A 24852-nucleotide genomic window follows, 5' to 3' on the forward strand; every position below is an offset into this window, starting at 1 on the left:
GATGGGAAGATATGTGGTCAAGTTCCTAAATTGCAGACTAACTTCAAATCCCAGCTTCACAACTTAACTAATGTGTGCAATCATGGGCAAATCTTCTTGTCTCAGAGATTTATCTGACAAAATTAGAAGTCCCTAGAAGTGATTCAGCGCATACTGTTTACTACTAAAAAAGACTATACTTGCAGCATTGCTCGCTATATAGCAGAAGGCCCACCCCAACGTTGGCAATATTAGCATTTTCTTTAGTCATGCCATAAGGCCTTTTTAAATTGTGTTGTGAATGTGAAGATATTATACTGTGGCTATAATGATGATTTGGTTTAGATGTGGACGGGTTGTGGTTTTGGTTCTGTTGTGGTGATGGGAGTGCTTGTTATATGTTTGTGATTTGGATGGCATGTGTATCATGTCCCGTGGTTTTGATGTGACTGTAGTGTGGCTATGATTTGGTTCTGGGAATAGCGTAAATGTGCTTGGATAGAATAATAAGTTGTTAAAAGTCTTAAATAAAATATATTCTGTTGATTACTACAGATGCATTAGTCAAGTATGCCAAGTCATTAATAAGTGTGTCCTCCAAAAGCCGGCCTAGTACAATGATGTATATTGCTAAAGAATGCTCCCTGGTGTGACTGTTTGCCCCCAGTCTCTTAGCTGCATGAATTGCTCACATTGAGGTGTAGAGGTGCAGCAAGGGCAGGTGCAGAAACTGAGAACTCAAAAGTAGTGCCAAGAAAGCAATGAAAAAGGAAAGAGCAGCAGAGTTCCACTCACCAACACCTGGGTTGAACACATGTCTGCTTTCTTAGCTGGTGGCTCCTATAATGCACCCGTTAACTGTTGTCAGGGTGCAATTTTGCCACTAATGGGGCCAGCCCAGCAGAGGATCAGCCTGGGTTTTCTGGCCCCCACAGCAGCATCACCTGCCCCCGACAGGGACGGCAAAACTGAGTGCAAGCAGGCGCAAGCTGGCAGAGCATCACCCTGTGAGGCTGCGGGCCACGACATCCACAACAGGCACAGAGAGGGTGCCAGACGGACCCAGGGCCAGACACACGTTGGAGCCAGATGGGGCACCAAGCCGCTGGCAGCAATTTGCAGTAATATAGGAAAAAGGAGGAAAACGGAGAACATAGGGTGGGCTGAGGGAGGGACTGAGAGTGCAGAAGAAGTGAAGAGAAGAAAGGTGATTTTGGCAGGATATATTGCGAAGCGGGCAAGTTCCAGGATGGCGGTAACTGCTGGCAGGGCCCCTTCATGGCCAGACAGGCCCCGACAGGAGAATCCATTCAACCCTTAAATGGGACCCTTAGAGGGGAGGCCAGTTTCGTCTGTCGGGTCCCTGAGCTGGAACTAGATGTCGGACGCCCTGGTCAATCTGCAACAGCAGAGGCAGGCATTTCCTACTTGCAGGTCTTGGTGGCCTTGCGGTTGCTGCAGCGGCCATGATGGTCTGGGATAGCACAAATGGAGATGGCGAAAAGTTGCCAAGAAAGGGCTAGAGTCCAGGGAGCTCTGTGGCCAAAATGTTGCAACTATAAATTGACATTGTTTCCCCAACATTTAAATTCAAATAAATCCAGTACAAATGTGTGTCTGGCAATTAGTGTTACGGACTGTTTTTACTGAGAAACAAATTGATAAAAATCCACAATAAATCTCCCAACTTAAGACAAAACAATCCTTGCTTGTAATAAAATCCAAAATAAATACAGTAGCAATGTGTGGCTGGTAATTGGTGTTACTGGATAGTTTTTACCTAGACACAAGTTGTTAACAATCCACAATTTAATCTTCCAATTTGAGAAAAGCAATCCTTGCTTATAAGAACAACCAAAATACGTCCAGTGACAATGCATGGCTGGTAACTGGTGTTGCTGGGTTGTTTTTTGACTGGGAAACAAGCTGTTAAAAATCCATAATAAATATGCCAATTTAAATCAAAACAATCCCTGCTTGTATAAAATCGCAAATAAAGCCAAAAGATGTATATGCAAAACGTGAAAATAAAAGAAGAAATCCCAAAACTATCCCAAAAGTGTATTTGTTTTTTGCTATGCTTTGCGTCACTCACATACAAATCCGGAAAGGACTGGGATCTATCCAGATGCAGGTGGGCAGAACTAACAGCAGTGCCACAAAATATACAGTAAATCGCAAGTGGTTGTGCCCAGGCAAGAGAGCAAAGCTCAAATCTTAGGTGGTGGTAATGCCAGTGCCAACCACAATACAGAAGGATACTGTTACTGTGGGGACCTTTCACAAAATAGGAAGGACTCGCAATGTAAGAGTAACATGTTATATCTGGATATAGTGGTCTACCCTTCCATGCAGATGAGGAGACCACAAACTTCCCTTCCAAGGTGGTTATGTCTTTCTGGGGAGTTTTATGTAGTGATCAAGTGATCATTTTCAAGATTCCCACTAACATTGATTTATTTATTTGTATTCATTTATTTAAGAGAAATACAGGGAGACTAATAGCATTTTTGGCACAGAAATGTTGCTTACAGAGATTATGTATACATACATACAGAGCAGAGGACAACAGTCCTCAGCAGAGGGCAGAGAGAGTATTAGTGGAGGACCAGTTGATGTCAATGGAGGTGGTAACAGTGACTGGGAACAAGGACAAATCAAAGACAGTACTGTGACGAATCCTAAAATGTCATCCTTTCTCCCCTGGGGAGCCCCTTCCCATGAGGCCATGGATGTGAGGCAGCTCCCCAATAATCCCCCTCTGGGTGGTGTGCTCAGCGGGAGGATCACATGGCGAGGGACCCTCTCCTCCCCCTATGGGACTAGGGATGACTATCTATGGAGAAGGTGGTATGTACATTCACCACCTCACTCTCTACTCACACTCCTCTGACACTCTTGTCACTTCAGTACCTCAAACTTCCATGTGCGTGTGTAAGATAGAATCTAAATCTCCTTCTTGAGAAGTACTTAGACAGGGTGGGGAGTACACATTTGACACAAAATCAATGTGTGGAATGAAGAAGAATCCATATGACCCAGGGAAGAACCACACTGGTAATGTTGGGACGAGGGAGAAGAGCAGAGCCCTGAAGATCAACACTGAAGACAACTACAGTAGTGGTCCAGTCGCTCCAATAAATCCAGCACAAACCACAATTTAAAAAGCAAAAAAGGACGACCTGCAGTGGCATTCTGGCCCCTGGAGGAGAGGTGAACAGGGGAGAGGACCAGCAGCAACAGGAGACACTGCAGACCAGAACGTGTGCAGCAGACACTCGCCAGCTTAGATAGATGGAAAAAGAAGGGCTTACCAGAAGGCTGGAGAAGCAGATGTCTGGTTCCAGAGCGGCAAGGAACCAAACAGCTTGCAAGAGACCCAACATCTGGGGAGAGACCAGTGTGGCGAAGCCCCTGCAGAACAAGAACAGATAGCAAGAGCAAAGGGGAAGCCGAGGCTAACCACAGATGCCAGAAGTGACTGGAGGCCGCTGGAACCAAGCCAAAAGGTACCCTGAGGACTCTTGCAAATGGAGGAAGGAAGAGTGGAGAGATCTTCCTTGTCCCAGTGGGGCAAACCAAAGCTTAGAAAATGAAAGATACCTGTTGAAAGATCATCCCCATGAAAAGCTATCAAGAGAAACCAGACATAAATGGCAGGATAGTAAACGAAGATGGTGGAGCTTGAAAGAAGAGGAATAGCCCAAGGCCCATGAGATATAAGAACGGTCAGAGGAAGAGAGAAATTCCTTCTGGCAAGTATACAGAGAAGTCTGAAAAAGGCCATGGGAAGGGAGTCATTCCCCCCTGACATTCTGAACTGCCTTAAGACACCTTATAAAGGCCAGGAGAAGGGAGTCATTCCCCCTGGAACTTTGAACTGCCTTGAGAAGCCTGAAAAGGGCCAGGAGAAGAGAAACATTCCCCCTGGCATTGTGAATTGTGAAAGTGAACCCAATAAAGAAAACGGGAAGGGAGTCATTCCCCCTGGTGTGTAGAGAGGGTGAAACTGGAATACCAGGAGAAGGGAGACATTCGCCTGGAGCACATAGGCCAGGGAAAAGGGAACCATTTCCTCTGGTGGTAATAAATCAAGAGGCGAGAAACCTGTAGAGAGGAGGTGTTTTCCAGAAACTCAATAATGAAAACCCTATGAGCCATAAGCAATGCTGATGTTTTGAACTGGAACTGTACCGCTTGCGAACTTTACTACTTTGTTTTGTGCTTTTGAAAAGCGATTGCAAGCTGGAGGGGGGGGTCATTCCCTCAGGAACAGTCCCGGCTAACCATTGGAACTATATTCCACTGTCCAGAAGAAGGGAGTCATTCTTCTGGACCAAGTAGAGCTACCACTTCTTTTGTTTAGTTATAAGTGTAAGGGAAGGGAATGGGTTTTCACCCAGGATAGTGGACTCTTGAACTTATTTATTTTTTTTGTTGGATGTTTATAATGCCCTATACACAAAAGGCCTCATTACGAGGCTGGCGGTCCCGTAATGAACGGTGGCGGTACGGGACCGGCACCGTTCATTACGGGCTGCCTGATTACGAGGTCCGCTGGCGGGTCCCGGAACAGACGTCTGGTAAAACCAGACGTCCTGCGAGAGGACCAAGGAGCTAATAACTGACCCATTTAGGGAGAGAGAAAATCGAGTTTAGACATTTGTGGAGGTGTCTAGGTTGCGGGGATTGAGAGGAAATAAGAGAGCAGTAGAATTCATGTTTGGCAGTGTCATGAGTCGAGGAGTAGTTTGAAAAAGCAAAGAGTTAGATTTGGAGATCAGGGGCAAATGTAAATTTTGCAAGGTGCCAAATATTTTCGCCTGGGAGTTTTCAGGGTGCTGGTGAGAGGTCTGATCCATGGTCGTGTTGAGGAGAGTTTAGGACTAATAGTGGATAGAGGGAAATGAATGGAAGGGAGGGCCTGAGTATTAAATTGGAGAAGGCTTCATCAGCTTGAGAAGTGCTGGGTCTCTTATCGAAACCATTGCAAGCTCACAGCTTCCGCCCTGGCACCTTTCATCTTAAGTACCATTGATAATTTGTCCAATCTGCACACCGCTGAGGAACTGGCAGCTGCTAACCGAAGAACACTAGACTCTTGTTGAAAGTGTGGCCCCTGTTAAAAACTGCCTGACTCCCTTGAGCTGGGAGAGCGGGGGTGGAGGGGAGTTACTAATGTTACTGTTTTGTTTTGTTTCGTAAATGCTAATAAAAACTTAATGGAAAAAAAAACTGCCTGACAAAAAGTGGTACTCATCAGATATTCACAATCTTAAAAGAAGCAAAAATAACACACTAAAGCAATGGGAAAAAATAAATCCATTGAGGACAGCACCACCTATTTGCAAGCAGTTAAGGCACATAAAACAACTACTTCACTAGCAAAAAACTACTATTATGATCAACGCATAGTTGCTGCCTCTAGCTCTAAAGAGCTTTCTAGAGTCCTTAGAGAGCTTGAGGATCCCTGTCCCCTTCCATTTCAGATTATCAAAGATGCCAAGTGGGACAATGCCATCCAAGAGGCACTCTTGAATAAACTGAAAAATATCCAATCTAATATTGTCGCAGAAAGTGGGAGAGACAGCAAAGAATATACTATAGTAGCCTCCAATACCAACAGGATCTGTCCCGAATTCAACTTTCACTCAATATCTGAGCACGACCTTGCTGACATTCTTAGAAAGCAAAAAAAGATGGGGAGCAGGTGCAAGTGGATCTAGGTCACCTGGCCCAAGCCCCGCCCACCTGGTGCCTTCCTGCCTGCTGCTCTTTTTCACCACTTAGCAAGCCCCGCCCACCTGGTGCCTTCCTGCTTCCCGCTCTTTTTCACCACTTAGCAAGCCACGCCCCCTGGTGCCTCCCTGCTTGCCGCTCTGTTTCCCTACTTAAGGAGCCCTCCAGCTTCTTTTCCTTTGCAGATGGGGAGCAGGTGCAAGTGGATCTAGGTCACCTGGCCTAAGGCCCGCCCACCTGGTACCTTCCTGCCTGCTGCTCTTTTTCACCACTTAGCAAGCCCCGCCCACCTTGTGCCTTCCTTCACCATCACTGTCTTGTGGCCAATGCTGGATTTGACTTTTATGGACTTCATTCATTCATGGTGCGTCACTCTTTCTCAACTCTCATGCTGAACTTCCTTTGAATCTTGTACTCATGGTGGCCCTGAATCATGCTGTTCCCATCTTCAGCTTGTATCCTGGCTTGCAAAATGATCTGTTACTACTGACTTCTGCAATTGTATTCGCTCTCCACGTTTGCTTCTCCACTCTTTTTCACTGCTTACTCTCTTTTCTCTCCTCCTTTGCCTTCTCCCTTTTCCTATCTCCTCCCCTTACTTTCTTCTATGCACTTACTCTATCAGAATTGTCCCTGGACCTAATATGATTGCAACCTCGGATGTTTCCACACCCTCCCATTACTGTTTTTTTCCTCCCCACCATCCCTCCAGCACTATCTGAAATGTTGTCAGGCCTAGTATGATAGTCACTTGTTTTGTTCCTCCCCTCCCTGTCTGCACCCCTCTCCCTCACCTTTTGTTTTTCTCCGGCTCTACCAGAAATGTCATCAGGCCTAGTACGGTAGTCGCCTGTCTGTTTCCATTTCCTTCCCACTCTCCCCCTCCCTTCCTTATCTATGTCTTAGCTCTTGCCCTATCTGAAATGTCTCAGGCCGAGTACGATAGTTAATTTCACATCCTTACTGTTCATGGCCTATAAGAATGTGATTGTATTTTCCCTTGTTCCCTCCCTTGCCTTGAAGCGCTTTGAAACACATTGTGTATAGGCGCTATATAAATAAACAATCATATCATATCATATCATATCAAAGCCAACTAATTGTAAAGGGGATAACTGCCCTGCCATCATAGTGAAAGCATGTGCCCTGCAGCTGGTTCCCCGTATAACTACATTTGTGAACGCCTCTCTCAGGGAAAATTGTGTCCCTAGTGACATTAAACAGGCCTGGATTTCTCTCTCTTATTGGAAAAACCTTCCCTGGATCTCAGCTTGCCAGGTAACTATCGGCCCTTCACCAATGTACCTTATTTGCTCAAAATACTGGACAAGGTGGCTCACCTGTAAATTGATGAGTTCCTTTCTGAGCATGACATTCTGGGTCAGAAACACCACTTCTTGAATTAATAACTAACTTATTCAAGATCTTGGAAAGTGGACATACCATCAAGCTGTGCTATTGGATCTCTCTGCTGCGTTTGATCTGGTGGATCACTCCATACTAGTGTAGAGACTATGTATCACAGTGCACTTCCCTTCAGAAGCTACTGAGTGGTCGAAATCCTTTTTGGCTGATCGTAGGACCAGAGTTTTCTTTAAGGATGCTCTTGTGGAGGAGTTCAACATCACCTGTGGGGTGCCTCAAGGCTTGTGCATGTTGCCTACTCTTATTAAAATCTTTATGCTTCCCTTGTTCGAACAGCTAGATAAGGCAGGCGTTAAATATCCAAATTATGTGGATGACACACAGTGCTTTGTTCCCCTCACATGGGATTACATTACCGACTCCACCCCTTTGAGCTGCACCTATAAGCTATTTCAGACATGGATGCAAGCAAATAAGCTCACACTCAATGAGTATAAAACAGAATGTATGGTTCTGGGCACTGCAACACAGCTGTGTAAGCTTAGTCCAGACTATCAATTCTTTAAGGTTGCAGATTGTAATATTCCTGCCTTGTCCAAGGTTAAGACTCTGGGGGTTACATTAGACCAAGAACTGTCCATAAAAGGACACGTTAATAGCCTTGTCTCAAGTACTTTCTATTGCTTGAAACTGTTGGTCCAGTTATGCCTCTTTCTTACCATCATAAACTGCTCCACCATCGTGCAGGCCATTATAGGAGCTAAATTGGACATTTGTTCCAGCCTACTGCTTGGCATTTGCAACATGAACTCACTTGTCTACAGGTTGTCCAAAACAACGCTGTGCACATTGTTGAGGGCTTACGTAGAACAGATCATGACACTGCAGGCAGAATAGCCCTATACTGGCTCCCTGTCTGCAGCAGGATCACCTTTCGCGTGCAATGCATTACACACAGATGCTTATATGGACAGGCGCCTAGGTATCTGACTAATTGTCTCTCATTGTTCCCAGCCCACAGAGCGTTGAGGTCTAACAATACTTGTCTTCTGGAGATACCTAGGACCAGACTTTGCTATGTGGCCAAGAGATCATTTCCTCATGCAGCACCTCGGATCTCAGAGGCGTTGCTAGGGAGGGACTGGGGGGGCTATAGCCTCGGGTCTTTTGGTTGTAGCCCCGGATTGAAGCTCAGGGGTTACAACCAAAAAGGCTGGCTAGCCCCGAGTCCCGACAGTCCCAAAATGAGCATAGCCCTGGATCTTTTCCAGCACTAGCAACACCCCTGTCTGGAACAATGTCCCATTGGATCTGAGAGCATGCCCCTTGCTTGCCGCTTTCAAGCGTAGGTTCAACACTGCTGTTCTCTTGAATTCCTGTGATGTTCTTTCTCTCCTGATTTGCTCTTTTGCTTGTTTATTGTTGTATGTCTTGTCCCAGTGCCACCATGCCTCAGGGCATAAAATAAATAAATGCATGGCAGGAGGAGGAGTAGGGTGCAGGATAGAGACAAAGACTATTGAGTGGTCAGATGGAGAGGGGGCAGTAGATATTTTGGTGGATGAGAGTGGATGGAAGAGAAAGAGTGATGATGGAGAAGGGAGATAAAGTCGGTGGTTGTGGATGTGTAGTGAGAGGAAAGGTTAAAGTCATCTAAGATAATGAGATGCTGATCGGGAGAGAGTGAGTCGATTAATTGGGAGCGGTGGTAAAAGAATTGGCCTACCGTACCAGGAGGCCAGTAGGGAGAGATGATGTGAATATTGTAAGGTGCACTGATAGTAGAGGTAGTGTATTTGAATGAAGAAGAATTGGTAGGGTATTGGGGTGAAGTAGAGATAGGGAGTTTGGCAGATGGAAATAGAGCCACCGCTACTGCAGGGAGAGTGGCAGAAGGTATAGAGGGGGTCGTGGAGGACAGCAAGGACTGTGAGGTCTAATAACCACCAACCATAGGGGGAAGACTGTGTAGCCGGCTCACCTCCTTAGACTCACAGAGAAACGCTCCTCTCTAGAAGTAGTGCTGATATCCCACAAATCGTAACACCTGAGAATGCTGCAACCCATAAACACATAACCTCTGTATTCAATACTTTTTTCCCATAGCATAGAATTCCTTCTGTGTTTTTAAGGCTTATGAGTACTGCAAGGAACACAGATGAAAGGTCTGTCACCATACATTTCATCACATTGTTAGCGTGTGAATGATGTCACTCCTTGACAGTTCATTTAAGTTAAAACTAAAAAAGGACATTGGGCCTCATTATAATCTGTAAAACAGACATGGCTGCCGCCGGAGTTGCATGTTTTCCGGCACCCGTCAATGAGGAATTACCGGGTAATTCCGACATTGCCGGACCCAGTAATTCCTGCATTGCTGTGTGCCCGTCAGTCCCCATTCCCATTGAGCCCCATAGGGCTCAATGGGAATGGGGACATCGGATGCTGCGCTCGCGGGTGCCGCTCTGCCAGCCAGGCCAGACCTAGCGGGCTGACAGGCGCCCGCGAGCACAGCTGGTAGTATGGCAGTCTGGGAACTACATTACCGACATGCTTACCGGTACCGTAGTTCCCAGACCGCCATGTTTATAATGAGGCCCATTGTGTTCCAATAAAATCTACAGTTTGACAATGATGTCAGATTTCCAAACCATTGAACAATCTCAGCTTTGCAACTGTTTACAAAGCTCAGTAAAGGAAAATACCTTAGGCAACTTTGTACATGTGGCACTCTTGATAGGTAGTAACAGTGATTTATTGGCCAGTTAATGCTGGAGTAATCAACATATTCAATTATTGTTCTGCACAAGGGCTAGGGTTACCTGTATGTCCGAGATTTCCAATTTGCAACTATTGAAAGATTTGCAGCATTTTAAAAAATACAGCCAACACATGTTTTTTGACCAAAGGAAGGGTCTTTGGCAGGGAAATTGGGGTGGCCTGTATTGTCCACATAGAGACTCAGTCCTTCCTTGAGAGGACTGGTTACTGACTTAGATAGAAGACCTTAGATGGTCAGTTTGAATGACCGATTATTGAAGGAATGTGCCTCTTGGCAGGTGCACTATAACAAGCAATCCTTTGTTTGTACTGCGTGTGCTGGGGTCCATTATAAGGCAGCATGTAGGTGCTGAAGAAACCTGGGCAATTATGCTACCGTAGAATCTGTGTGTGGCTGTGTGAAGTGGATACGCAAGGGCCCTTTCAGCATCAGCGGTTATCAGTACTCTAAAGGAAGGACTACATCTCTGAGTTGGCCATACAGGAAACCCCAATATGTTGATTATTCCTGTATTAACTGGCCAATCATTCCCTTTTTACTACCTATTAAGATTGCCACATGCACGAAGTTGCCTCAGGACTTTTCCTTTGCCCAGTTTAACACTGGGGTCTTTGGGGGGAGGGCCCCCACCTAGGCACATGCAGCAGGCATCACAATTGAAATACTATCCTCTCAACACAGGCCAAGTACAGGTGATTACCTGGTTCATCACCCTTCCTGTTTTCAAAGTCCCTTTAAACATTTCACAAACTTAATGTTTACATACATTTACATGATATTTAAATGAGCGTACACCTTGTTTGTTAATGTCTTACAAAAATGCAAACTGCATTTACAATGTTTGCTTTTTTGTAAACCTAACCAAAATTACGGTTCGAAAGGTTTACACACTTTTGTGAACCATTAAAACAAAAGGTATGCAACATCATTTTAAACTGTTGTACAATTTTCGTTACTGGTTTACAAAACATTTGCAAATCTTTCAAACCATAGGTTGGGTATGGTTTACAAACAAGCAAACAGTTTTCCACACAGTTTACATTGTTGTAAAATGTTTGCAAATAAAGGGTACACTCATTCAAATGTTTTGTAAAGTCCAAGTAGACATGTTTGCAAGATATTTACAATAGCTGTGCAAACTGTCGTAAAGTTGAGGTTATGCAATGTGTATCAATCTGAGAGCATTGGTAAACTATGGTTTTCATACAGTGCAACTTCTCTCTAGCCTCCCAGAAAGAAGAATCCTGCTTGAGTGGCCCCAACCTTTGCAAAGTGCCCTTATATTTAACCTCACAAGAGTCCTATAGGATATGATATGATATGATAGTTTATTTATATAGCGCCTATACACAATGTGTTTCAAAGCGCTTCAAGGCAAGGGAGGGAACAAGGGAAAATACAATGACATTCTCACAGGCCATGAACAGTAAGGATGTGAAATTAACTATCGTACTCGGCCTGACGACATTTAAGTTAGTGCAAGAGCCAAGACATAGATAAGGAAGGGACAGGGTGAGTGGGAAGGAAATGGAAACAGACAGGTGACTACCGTACTAAGCCTGACGACATTTCTGGTAGAGCCAGAGAAAAACAAAAGGTGAGGGAGAGGGGTGCAGACAGGGAGGGGGAGGAACAAAACAAGCAACTATTGTACTAGGCCTGACAACATTTCAGATAGCAGATAGTGCTGGAGGCGGGGTGACAAGTAAGGGGAGGGGGGAAGAGACGGGCGATGTTGCTATCATACTAGGTCAACTGACAATTCAGATAGAGTAAGTGCATAGAAGAAAGTAAGGGGAGGAGAGGAGGAGATAGGAAAGGGGAGAGGAGGAGAGAACAGAGAGTAAGCAGTCAAAAAAGATTAGCGAAGCAAGAGGAGAGAGCGAATACAATTGCAGAAGTCAGTAGTAACACATAATGCTGCAAGCCAAGATACAAGATGAAGATGGGAACAGCATGATTCAGGTCCACCATGAGTACAAAATGCAAAGGAAGTTCAGCATGAGAGTTGAGAAAGGGTGAGGCACCATGAATCAATGAAATCAATAAAAGTGAATTCCAGCATTGGCCACAAGACAGTGATGGTGAAACCAGAATGTATCAGGACAGACTCCTGCAGAAATAGGCTGGAGGAGAGGAGGGGGAGCAGGGTAGAATAATCAAGCAAAACAGGCAACACCTGTGTGAGAGAGGGGGGGGGGGCACAATGGAACATCACAGGGGGACCAGAGGAGGTGGGAATGGCCTGTGGGGATAAAGGTAGTAAACACATGTTGGTGCATGCTTTCCTGCTGTCTGAGCAGGGGTTTGGGCCCTAGGTTCTCCTGGTCCGAACAGGTCCAAACAGGAATTGCCCTTTTCTTCATCTGCCCTTTGCTTCGGACGCCCGGGCAAGAGACGCCCTTGATCTAAGAGTTAAGAGCAGGAAGAAAGAGGCAGGGCTAAGAAGGTGGGTGGTGCTTAGGCCAGGTGACCTAGCTCCACTTGCACCTGCTCCCCAGCTGCAAAGGAAAAGGGGCTGTAGGGCTCCTTAAGTAGGGAAAAGAGCGGCAAGCAGGAAGACACCAGGGGGGTGGGCTTGCTAAGTGGTGAAAAAGAGCGGCAAGCAGGAAGACACCAGGTGTGCGGGGCTTGCTAAATGGTGAAAAAGAGCGGCAACCAGGAAGGCACCGGGTGGGTGGTGCTTAGGCCAGGTGACCTAGATCCACTTGCACCTGCTCCCCAGCTACAAAGGATAAGGGGCTGGAGGGCTCCTTAAGTAGGGAAAAGAGCGGCAAGCAGGAAGGCACCAGGTGGGTGGGGCTTTCTAAGTGGTGAAAAAGAGCGGCAAGCAGGAAGGCACCAGGTGGGAGGACTTGCTAAGTGGTGAAAAACGCGGCAAGCAGGAAGGCACCAGGCGTGCGGGGCTTGCTAAGTGGTGAAAAAGAGCGGCAACCAGGAAGGCACCAGCTGGGTGGTGCTTAGGCCAGGTGACCTAGATCCACTTGCAACTGCTCCCCAGCTGCAAAGGAAAAGGGGCTGGGAGACTCCTTAAGTAGGGAAAAGAGCGGCAAGGAAGGCACCAGGTAGGCAGGGCTTGCTAAGTGGTGAAAAAGAGTGGCAAGCAGGAAGGCACCAGATGGGCGGGGCTTGCTAAGTGGTGAAAATGGTCCGGAAAAACAGCTTAGATGGAAGAGGAGAGGCGACTTGTGATCTGTGCTAAGTATCTTAAGGACACCACTGGCAGGACAAGGACCCATTTCCTGTTTCCTTTTATCTTCACCACCTTGAATCTGAGAAGATGCAAAGCGGACTTCCTGCAATTTACAACACAACAGACTTTTCCAATTGATGTTGAACCACAGACAGTATAAATAGAGAGTGTTGGGTTTAACTGATTCATAAGCAAAAATTGACATCCAAAAAATAATGGGTCTCATTGTGAGTCGGCTGGTACACTGTAAAAGTGCCGGTAATAATGTTTATCAGCACTATTACCAGACCGGGCAACTACAACTTTACCGGTAGGGGTTAATGATTTCCTCCAGCTAACTGCTGGAGGTAAATCTGACCCCTACAAGCAAAAAACTGCCTTTAATACCGGCACAGCCATTAATAGAGGCAAAATCCCCCCATGAAGTCCTATAAAACTCCATGGAATGGGGATTTACCGCCCTTACCGGCACCGGCACTTATAATCTGCCGGTAATTCCATCAGACCAAGTGCCAGTATCAGCAATTTTGTTTGTCGGCATTCCAGCAGATTTACTGCCGGAATACCGGCAAACTTGTAATGAAGCCCAGTCTAAATAAATGACTGTCCGCACACATCTTGCTCTCTGACTTGGTGCTATTGACTGCAAGAGTGTCATGAAGCATTAGGGTGCTTGTGCTAGACTTGATGGAAAGGAGAAGAACTGGTGCTTTACTCCTATACACCAAAGCTGAAGTAACTTCACATGAGAGGCATGAATCTGTAAAGTAGGCTACGTATCATCCAACACTACCCTGGCCAACCAAACCCCTAGCCTCAACATGTCTTTCAAAAAAGAGATTGTCTTCGTCTTGAATTTGTGGATACACGACGAATGGTTCCATGTGATAAAGTCACCTGGGGAAAAGTCACCAGGTAGGTGGCTTTTTCCCCTGCACCTCTAAAAGCCTTCCTCCACAAATTCTAGGACAGATATTATTTATGTACTCCCATCTTAGAATATTTAGGGAAAGTGCTTGAATTTCTTGGGAGTGAAAATTTGGGGAAATGTCGCTCCTTGGCGACTTTTTCCTATGTCACTTTATTGCTGGATATCCAATGAATGTGGTTCCTGATATTGAAAGCCATTCTGAACTCTTTCTACTTCTTCTGGGCCATGAAGGTGTTGCTCACAAAGCCCCTTTAGTACCTGGGAGACGGTTGTCTTCCAATGAAACAATTATCTAACTTCCTGCGCTACCATTATTTTATTTACCATCAAGTTAAAAAATCTGCTTTCTTGTAGACGTTTGAATTAGGGAGCTGACAAAGTGGTAACAGGGACCCCTTTGTCATCTGCAGTACCCAATGATCTCGAGAAACGAGCAAACAATTGTGAATAAGGTAAAGGATTCTTGCCCCCAAAGGTTCTGAAAGCATAACCATGACATAGTCGCTCTATTTATTTTTTTATTATTTCAAACCGTTGTTTTTAGTTTGATCAACAAACTTTAACAACATTTTATACATTTCTTGAATGTATAGACCTATTTACATTTTTGTTAAAACAATCATTTGTCTATTATGACTGTCACAATATCACCAGATTATATTACCAGCATATACATAGGAATTTAGTTAATGCCACCACTCTTCATATAAACAAGATCTTAGGAAGTAACTGTTGCCCAGATCATAGTTCATAGATATATACAATTTCTGGAATTAAATCAACATTTCAAAAGCACTCTACATTTACTCAAGTTTACTTGGCAAATATTGCATCCAATGAGTGCAATATTCATGTAAAAATCGCTAATATGCCACCGTTGATCCTTATAATATGTTCAGACTTCATCCCTATTAGGCATCTTATTCTCCAGTTCCAAGTTTATAATTGTAAGGAACCGAGACAACAACAAGATAGACTTTACACAATTTCCCCACATGCATGACATCCAAAACCATTCCCTTGCAGGCCCCGTGCCGCCCACTCGTTCAATTCCAATTGTTCTGATGTGATGATTTTCAAAATACACTTAACATGTCACCAAATGTTTGATGGACTCTAACTGACTGACACATTTGCAGAATCTACAATTGTTGTCAGTGTTAAGGGAAGTTTGCGGATATCAGCTCTTAGTTCTTTCCAAGGATAACATTTGATTTAGCTTGAACCTTAGATAGATATCCTGTGCTTTGTTACATGGAAATTGTACCAAGTAAAGCTTCTGAGGCAATCGCCCGGTGCAAAATTTGGCAACTTCTTTGTAAAGTTTCAGAGACCCAATCATATTCAAGGTCTTGCCCCAATCGTGGTCAAATAAATGGTGCTGAACATATGCTAGTCGAAATTCTAAATCCATGGGAGTAAGAGCCAGCTCAGCTAGTAAGGACACCATTCTATCATAATATTTCAAAATTGATGGCGGATTCTGCGCAACTATCATTTTCCTTATGGTCGCTCTACAAGAAATTGCCCTAGCCTCGTTTTCCTTTTGATCCCCTAATTCTAAATGATAGACCTCTCTGGGGAAGGAAAGTAGATCTATCTCTCCTGGGAAAGGAACTGCTGGCTGTTGCTGAGTCTATTGCAAAGGCCTGGGTTGGGAGTGGAGCAGCCAGCAGTGAGCCACCTGCCAAGGCTTGCCCTTGAAGAAACCCAGGGATTGATGATTGTGTGCCATGCTCATGTATCTTGTCCAAAGATGTCAATGTTTTAATGTGCATTCTGGGCTCTTTAATAAGAGTATTGCTGAATAAGTGAGGTCCTATTATATCATGTTAATTTGCTTCTACTTACTTTACTTACCCAATGGGGTTAGGGCTGAGTTTTAAGAGGATACCTTGTTTTGGCTTCATGTGGCATGGGCTCATTTGCATATCTGGAAAAACATGATGATTGCTGTGTTTTTTGCTCCCTCATCCTGTGTGTCAACGTCATCCTAAAACATTTTGCCCTCACTACCATATTAAGTGACTGCACAATGGGGCCGGAAGGATTGAGAAAGCTGACCTTGCAGGCCACTCAGATACTAGCAGTTGTAGTGCTCTTATTAGGAGTGATTGGGTGAAGACACACTCCCCACTATTCTTTTTCCTGGGAGTGATACAGAACTGGACCCAGATATGTTTGAAGACCTGGAGGTGATGGACCAGCAAGAACTATGGCCATCAAGGCTCCAAGACATTAGTGTTGGCGGTGGCCCTATGTTGCGATCAAGGCCTTTAGAGAGGTTGGCCGTGTGAAATAACACGTACTTACCTTATACTTACCTTATACGGTAGAATGCACTGTGTGTCACCTAATGAGATCCCCTTGTGAAGTGTTCATGGTAAATCCATATTTACCATGAGTATTTACCATGCTGTGACCTTCCTTCTGGACAGATGGTCTTGTCAGTGCCAGCAGCAGCTCACTTAGTGGAGGTGCAAAACCAATCATGGCCGTGGGGTTATCTGACCTGGGATAAAAGATAGCATATCCCCCGTATTCAATACTTTCATCTTGTTTTGGATTGGAATTCAACCTGACATTGCTATTCTTGGCACCTTGACGGGACAGAATATGTTTAAGTAAAATATATCTTTTATCTAAGTTTCAATAGACATATCCAGTCATAAAAGGCAGAAGAGATGTCTTTCCACACTGACTGAGAAACATAACTTACTCCAAATTGTATGCACTCTCTTAACCCATCATCCTCACGATATCCCCCTAGCTGAACATCCTCCCCTTCTTCTTACAGCTAACGCTGGAACAAACCTTAATCTGATACTATTGCAATTAATCAAGCATGAAGCTATCAATTCCAACTCTAAGGTATATGCAGCATTCATTGACCTAAAGATGGCCTTCGATGCAATTTCACGTGAAAAACTATGGTCGAAACTTAGAGCATGGAATTGTCCACCGAACATTCTTGAACCGATTATTCTACTGTACTCAAAAACCACTATAAAAGTAAGACTATCAAAACAAGGAGCCACAACATCTGCCATATCAACAGCAAACGGTCTAAAACAAGGTTGTCCTCTGGCAGCAACACTTTACAATCTGTTCACTGCTGACATCGAAGAGCACCTAACATCCAACAAAACCAACCCTCCAAAAATCAATTTGATTCCAGTTCCGGCTATGGCATATGCAGACGATATCGTCTTACTAGATAAAACACCAACTGGACTACAAGCTATGCTGACAGCCCTGAGCCAATATATGGGAACAAACGAATTAACGATTAATACTGGAAAAACTAAGACAATGACCCTCACCAAACCATACGGAAAAAAACCATACCAACCGAGCTTTATGATCAACGCCTCCAAAATTGAAAATGTGACATCCTTTAAATACCTTGGCATCCCAATAAATCAATCGAAAGCAGAAGATCAATGGATAGACAAAATTGACCAAACAGCTCAAACTCTATCAAGGCAAGGCTGAATACTTCACAGAAAATATGGCAAGTTCTCTTTCAAGCCCATTATTGCCTATTACAGACAGAAGTACATCCCAATCTTAACATATGGAACAGAAGCAATGCTGAATGCCTACAAAATCAACTGGACGAAATATGAATCAATCTTCTGGCGTAAAATCCTCCGACTTCCACAAACATACCCAATGCCAAGAATACGCTATGAAATGGCAACTCAGTCAATCGAATCCTATGTACAATGGAAAAGATTAGACATCTTCCGCAAAATACTGACAGACGAAAAAACTCCAGCAATCCAAATTCTACGAGCTAAAAAAAACACCTTCAATACCACAATACTTCAAAAATGGAAATCTTCAATGAGAAATGAAATGGAGATCGAAGACATTACTGAAGAACTTCTCACGCTCCGCCCACAACATGCAAAAATGAAACTTCTGCACAATGACTGGATAAAGACCATTCAAAAAAAGAATACTTACAAACAGAATCTCCAATGTACAAATGATAATAGGCAAATCCACGAACCACCAGCCTACTTGCAAATCTTCCCAGACCAAACCATTCGAACAACGTTCTTAAAAGTACGTCTGAACATTCTTCCCACAAAATCATACTTATCTACAACAAGACAGATTGATGCTGGAAACAACTACTGTAGGTTCTGCAAAGATCAAAAAATCGCTGAAACCATCTTTCACCTAGTCATGGAATGCAAAGAACTCTCCCCACAACGTAAACAATTTGGAACTTTTTTTCAACTTTCAACCAAACAAATGTCCACGGAAGAAAGGTGGGCCGCCCTTCTCAGTGGCCATAATAATAAGTACACCTACACAATTGTTCTTTTTCTAAGCGCTATCTTGGAACTAAACAAAAAAACAATCACCGACTCTAAACCCTAAAGCATTAAACTCAAAGACTAATGAACTTTCTGTAAATGATGAAAACGTTTCCAAACAAACTAAATCATCACAAAAAAAAAAAAAAAAAAAAAAAAATTAATTCTATCCTAGGGAAACCCAAGCCCTCACAACCATGCATAGCGCTTCTCTCTGAGCTCGGGGTGCAGCATTATAACGGTTCGGTGCACCTATATTACCTCCTGTCACCCTTAAACCAAAGTTTGAAAATCTTAAAGCAAATCACCTCCATGTATTGTAAAAAGAAGAGCGGTATACTTATCTTTCAAATGGGAGCTGAAAGAAAAGAGACCAATGAGAAGAGAGGCCCTTCTAGGTGACTGTTGTGGAGCAATTGGTGGAGGAATTATGAGGCAAGACAGGCAGTTTTGTGGGAGTGATAGTTTAAAGTTTTGTTTTTTACTGTTTTCTGAAAATAAATGAAATGGGAAGTATGCATAAGAGGAGGCCTCAGGACATTGACAGTCAGTACATCTACACCCAATCGGAGCATACGAATCCCCTGAAATGACAGCAATGTATAGATTGGACCGAGCCAATTTCACTTCATTGGAAGATGTATTCCACAGATTCAGCAGAAGCAATTGTATTCATTAGTTGGTTGTACCACCCCAGTGCCAGCTCCCTAACTGGGCACCCTGTCCAACCCAGCTCTTCTGCTACCCAGCACCTTCAATTGTATCTCCTGGGTGCATCCCCTATATACTTTGTTACTTTATGTTACTTTGCTTGCTTGATAGGTTTTTGTGCTTCAAAAGTCCCATACATATATGCATAGGCGGTGGGAGATGTCTACAATGGGTGGCTGCATTGTTGGTGTTTTATGTACTGTAAAGATGGCTCTTTATTGGCTGAGAATGGTTTGCTTTCTTATTCATGACTTATTCTACCTGCTTTAATCGCTATCCTTTGTACCTGCCGGCTGTGTATCTGACTATGAAATGATCAACTATGATGATACCAACGAGCGAGATGGTCCATGCAATAGTGTGGACTAAGGCTATGTGGCTTCTATGGAAGTTGATGGATTCTGTTTTCACTTTATTGGTTACTGTGTGTTTTGATATGTTTATTTCGGTGTTATCTTTGCCATCTGAAGTAATTCTATATACGTTGTTGTGTTTTGTTTGATAACCAATATTTACGTTTATTTTCTCGCAAAACTGTATGAGCTCTAAACTCTGCTAATCTATATTTATTGTTCTTTCATAAAATTGGATGAGCTCCACTATTAATTTGTACTGTATGAAAATCAATGTTTATGTGTTTTGCTTCACAATACTGTATGTATGTATAACCATAAAATAAGAATATTAAAATAGCTTTCTTCTGTTATGGATTACTTTTGGATTTTTGATTGCCCTCATATTTGTTCGCATTAATTGCTATCCATTAATTTTCACTTTAATATCAGACTAGGGTTTCCCCGCAGGACAGCCTTTGGTACCCTCCTGAGTAACTGCAGCATGTGTAGCACCCTTAAGGTGTAGAGAGATCCATCCATCATGATACAGATAAGATGTCTGCCCCAGCTCATTGCGGCTCAGGCCAGCCTCCTGTGTACTTTCCTGCCCTAATCTGGAGACTTAAGGCCCCTGCAGATGGGCAAACATGAGTGCTCCGAAGTGTTAGCTCATCATTATATGGTGTTTGATGGCTCCTCTCTTAAAGGGGAGTGGATGTTCGGAGGCACCACTTGAAGAAGCAATAGTTGAAACGTTTTTGCTATTTTGGAATCAGATCTCTTTGAAACTACTCTTTAACCCTTGACCAAAACCTCAAATTATTTCGGAGGACAGGGAGCATGAAGCAGTGGGTAGAGATGTGCGGCCGGGCAGACTGTCTGGAGGGCAGAGTGAGGCATGCAGGAGGGCAGACATTAGTGCTCCTAGAAAGTAAGCTTAACCCATTCTATTCATCCTGGCATTGCAGGAGCTAGATTGACCTGCAACCCAATTTGGGTTCTGGTCAAGTTCTGAACTCTCAACTCCCACAACAGAACTGCAAAGTTACAAAGTTTTGAGGTATTTTACATTTTATAAGATTTGCCCTTCTTTTATCGTTGGAAATCTGAGCATTTAAGGACTGATCTTAAACTTATTGGTTAACACAGTTTCTTAGTGTGCGTTTCTTAGCTTAGCATAGCGGTTTGAGATTCCTAATTGTATGATATTGTATTGCTCGTGTTATGTTGTTCCTCATGCCACCCAACCAACAGCGTGTAGAGATAGAAGTGATCACTGGACCATGACCACCAAGAGTCGGCCAATGAAGCTTACAGAGGGAGGGATGGATTGCAAGGGAGCTTGGGTAATGGACCTTTAAGGACTACCCAATTCTGCCTTATCGCTACACACCACTGATGCAGTGCACTATGGCTAATGTGACATGTTGTCCAGCAATTCCCCTTCTCCTCGTTCACAGAGTTATATGATGCCAGGCTGCTTGGGATGTTTACAGTGCTTGTGTATGTATTTATTTCTCTGTGGTTGGTTTATAAGGCACTCCTTGTAAAATGCCAAACTAAGTGGCCCCACGATGGAAGAGGGGAAGGAAAAGAAAGATATTTGCAGCCTCGTTGCATTTAGATTAGATACATGCTAATGTCAGGGAGTGGAGGGGAGTCCAGGGTGCAACCAGGCACTTGAGATACAGAAAGTACAACTGCAAGTTGCACACAAACACCCAGATAAAGTAAACACCACAAGTGCAAGGGTACATGCAGGTCGCCAGCTAATAGCAAGAAACAGCCAACAAGGATAAGTTCAGGCAAAGGGATCAATGAAAGAACAGTTAGTGCAGAGAGTGGAAGAAAATCCAGCAAGAGCGATAACTGCCTCAGTAGGAGGAGCCAACAAGTAGTCCTCCATACAGTTCAAAACGTTATTTTAAAAGGGCAGTTTTTAGTTGTCAAGCAAATGAGTTGTCTCCTGAAAGATACAGGGAGCCTTGAACGAGATCCCGGCTTCCACGCTGAGCAAGACTTTAAGGCTGGAGTCAGAGGCGTTGCTAGGGGTGGGCTAAGGGGGCTATAGCCCCAGGTCTTTTGGTTTTAGCCCCGGATAGAAGCTCTGGTGCTGCACCCAAAATGCTAGCTAGCCCCGAGTCCCCCCAGTCTGAACATAAGCTTAGCCCCTGATCTTTTCCAGACTTAGCAACACCCCTGGCAGGAGTGATGTGTTTGCTCGGTCTAAGGCCAAGGCTAAACCTGGCCGCTTTGTCCTGTATGACCTACAGCATGGGAAGTAAGGATTTGGGGAAGCCCGAGTTTATCGCAGAAGTCAATAATTGACTGTGCCAGAGCTCTAGTCATCTCCAACATTGGAATGAAGTTAAGAAATTGAAGAATATCTCTGAGAATTATTAGAAAGTTTGAGAACTTGAGGAGCTAAGAAAAGAGTTATTAAAGATAATGGTCAGGTTCCTTCCCAAAGGGGCAGTGGTGGGGACAGGGTCCATAGAAGGGGGTCCAGGAAAAAGTTAGGAAGGGGGGATGGCGGATCCGAGGCAGACAATCTCATTCTTACAGGCATTGAGGTATAGATTGCTATCAAGCACTCACAGCTGGAAATGGGACGGGCGCAATCAGTTTAGGAGCAAAAGAAGAGTCACCTGCCAACCTGAAAGCGATCTGAGTTTCATCAGTGCAAAACTAGAAGGAGCAGGTGAGATAAGGTCAGATACAGGTGAGAGACATGCTGTAAAGGGGAAACGATGGGAATCAGACAGTTGGAAAGAGTAGGTTGAGGGGGGAAGGGACCATAACTGATTTGCACCGTGCCATCCAAGAGGAAGGACGACCGCCACCTGAGGGAAATGTCTTTGATGCGTAAATGGTTTTTCAGGTGATCAAGGAGAAAAGCATGTTTGACAGTATTGAAAGCAAAAGGTAAGTCAAAAATGAGGATGACAGGACGGTTTTTCTCTCATGCACAGGAGGGGAGACTGGACATCTGAAGCAGGCCAGAGGTCCAATGGAGGTTGGGCAATAGGCCAGTAGCCACTCTGTGGGTTATTGGGAGATACACATGTTCTGAAGGATTTTCCCAATTAATGGTGCAGTTGCAATAGAACAGTAGTTTGCCAATGTTGCAAGATTGTTTGACGGATTGAATATAGTTTTGTGTGTCAGAGATCAGATCAGACTTTCTTCTTTCACCATTTCACATCAAGACAGCAGCAACTATGCAACACTGGAAGAGGCCACATGTCACAGCACCATCGGACAGGCCATATACTAGACACTTCTGTGAATAAGGCCCTATGTCCTCATATTATCTGAGCAATAAAGTTATTTTGTAAAAACACATCCTGTGCCCGTGTTCATAAACGTTGTTGTGTTCACTACAACTCTTGAAGGTAAAACGTATAGTTCTAAACATTGTAATAGCCTTACATTGACCTGCTGTGAAGTTTCCTTTTTGTACTGGCTGCAATGGAAACTGGCAGGGCTGGCCTTCAGAGGTCAGAGAGTAAACTAGTTGCATTTTGCAAATACATGCAGCGATGCTAGTCGCTCCACAGAACGATCAGGCAGACCCCTCGTGTACAACAAAATACATTTCTATCAATAACTAATTATATTTCGCTTCGTGAATTAAATTGGACCCAGATCAAGATAAATCAATGAAAACATGGTATTCTTCTTGCTTTAATAAAGGCTATGTATGCCTGACATTTCGAGTATTGGCTAGAGATAACACAAGGGGATGCAAAGACAAAAACATGCAGGCCGAATACGGAACCGATAGAAGCACATAGGGCCTCATTACAAGGTTGGCGGTCAGCTAATAACGATACCGGTAAGGCATTACCGGCAACATTTACGGGACCGACACATCATGACCTGCAATTCCGGCCCTACCGGCATCGACAGGAACCCGCTGTGGCCGTGCACCACCGTACCGGCATGCGCACCGGCAGCGTGCCCGTAATACCGGCATGCCGCAAGGAAGAGGACATTACGAGTCGCACGGATATGCACATACCAGCACCCAGATGCCGGTAAGAAGGGCCACCATGATGCCGGCAATACCGGCATCACAGATCACCCGTTAATAGGAAACTGCTGTGTTCCCAACTGCCACAGGGGCATACAATCAGCACAGGTGGAGGCAATGGAGCCTGGCCCTGCACAAAAGGAGCACACCCACACACTACACCCCTTCCAAGACCAAAATGATACCACTTGCAGTCGCCATACTGGAGCTGGAGGACATGCCTGTACAGCTACTCCTTGAGCAGGCAGTATAACAGGCAACACAGAGGAGACACAGGAGGAGAAGGAGGGTGAAACTGGGCCAGCAAATTCCACCAGTGCAGGCAGTGGTTCCCCGCAGGCAGCCACCAATCCCTTGTATAAGGGCCAATCCATTGAACTTAACCCCAGCACAGATCCACACCCTGTACCGCCTGGACAGGGTCACCATCACCTCCATAGTGGAACTAATACACGAAGACTTGGTCAGCCTGATAAACATCCTCAACGTCATCGCCCTCTGCTGAAAGTGGCATCTGTGCTCCACTTCCTGGCTAAAGGCACCTACCAGCACACAGTGGGCCAGCTGAATGTTACAACCATGTTTTTCCGGTGTGTTAAACCAAGTGCTGGATGCCCTTCTAAAGCACGCAAGGGCCTACATATCCCGACCACGGACAGTACAGGAGGTGAATGACACCAAAATAGCAATTCATGCACTGGCAGGCATGCCCAATGTTATTGGTGCCCTCGACTGCACCCACATGGAGTTGGTAGTCCCACATGCCGTGGAGGTGGTGTACCACAATCAGAAGCTATACCACTTCATCGGTGTGCAGATGGTGTGTGATGCCAGCAAAATGATAACACATTGCTGTGCCAGATACCCAGGATCCACGCATGATGCAATGGTGCTGCGGAACTCCTCGCTACCCCGCTATATGGAAGGAGATGCCATACGATATGGCTGACTGCTAAGTGAGTCTGCACCCTGGGCCATGGGAGAGAGTTTTGGGGGCGGGGTGTAAATGCTTACGCAAGCAGTCTGTCCTCTGGGCCATGGGAGAGTGTTTGGGGGGTGGTTACATGCATACGCAACCAGTCTGCTCTCTGGGTCAGGGGAGAGTGTTTTGTGGGGGTGACATGCATACGCAAGCAGTCTGCTCTATGCGCCATGGGAGAGTGTTTTTGGAGGGGGGTGTACATGCTGTTAGGCAGAATTACTTGCAGTACCCTTTGGGAACACTACAGGCAATTAGGACTACAAGTGTAAGCACAATTTCACCTTTGGTACAAGCCTGTACTACACAGTAAAGTGGTAGCGATGGCTGAGCACCCAGACTTATCTCAAGAGTTTAAAGTGTGCAGTAGAACAAGTTACACAAAAGACCAACAAATTCAGTGATTCAAACAAACACTGATTCAAGGTTTCTTGGTAAAAGAAAATACATTTATTTATTCAGTTAGAAAAC

This window comes from Ambystoma mexicanum, chromosome 7q (assembly GCF_040938575.1).
Source record: "Ambystoma mexicanum isolate Mex_15411 chromosome 7q, UKY_AmexF1_1, whole genome shotgun sequence".
In the NCBI taxonomy this organism is placed as follows: domain Eukaryota; kingdom Metazoa; phylum Chordata; class Amphibia; order Caudata; family Ambystomatidae; genus Ambystoma; species Ambystoma mexicanum.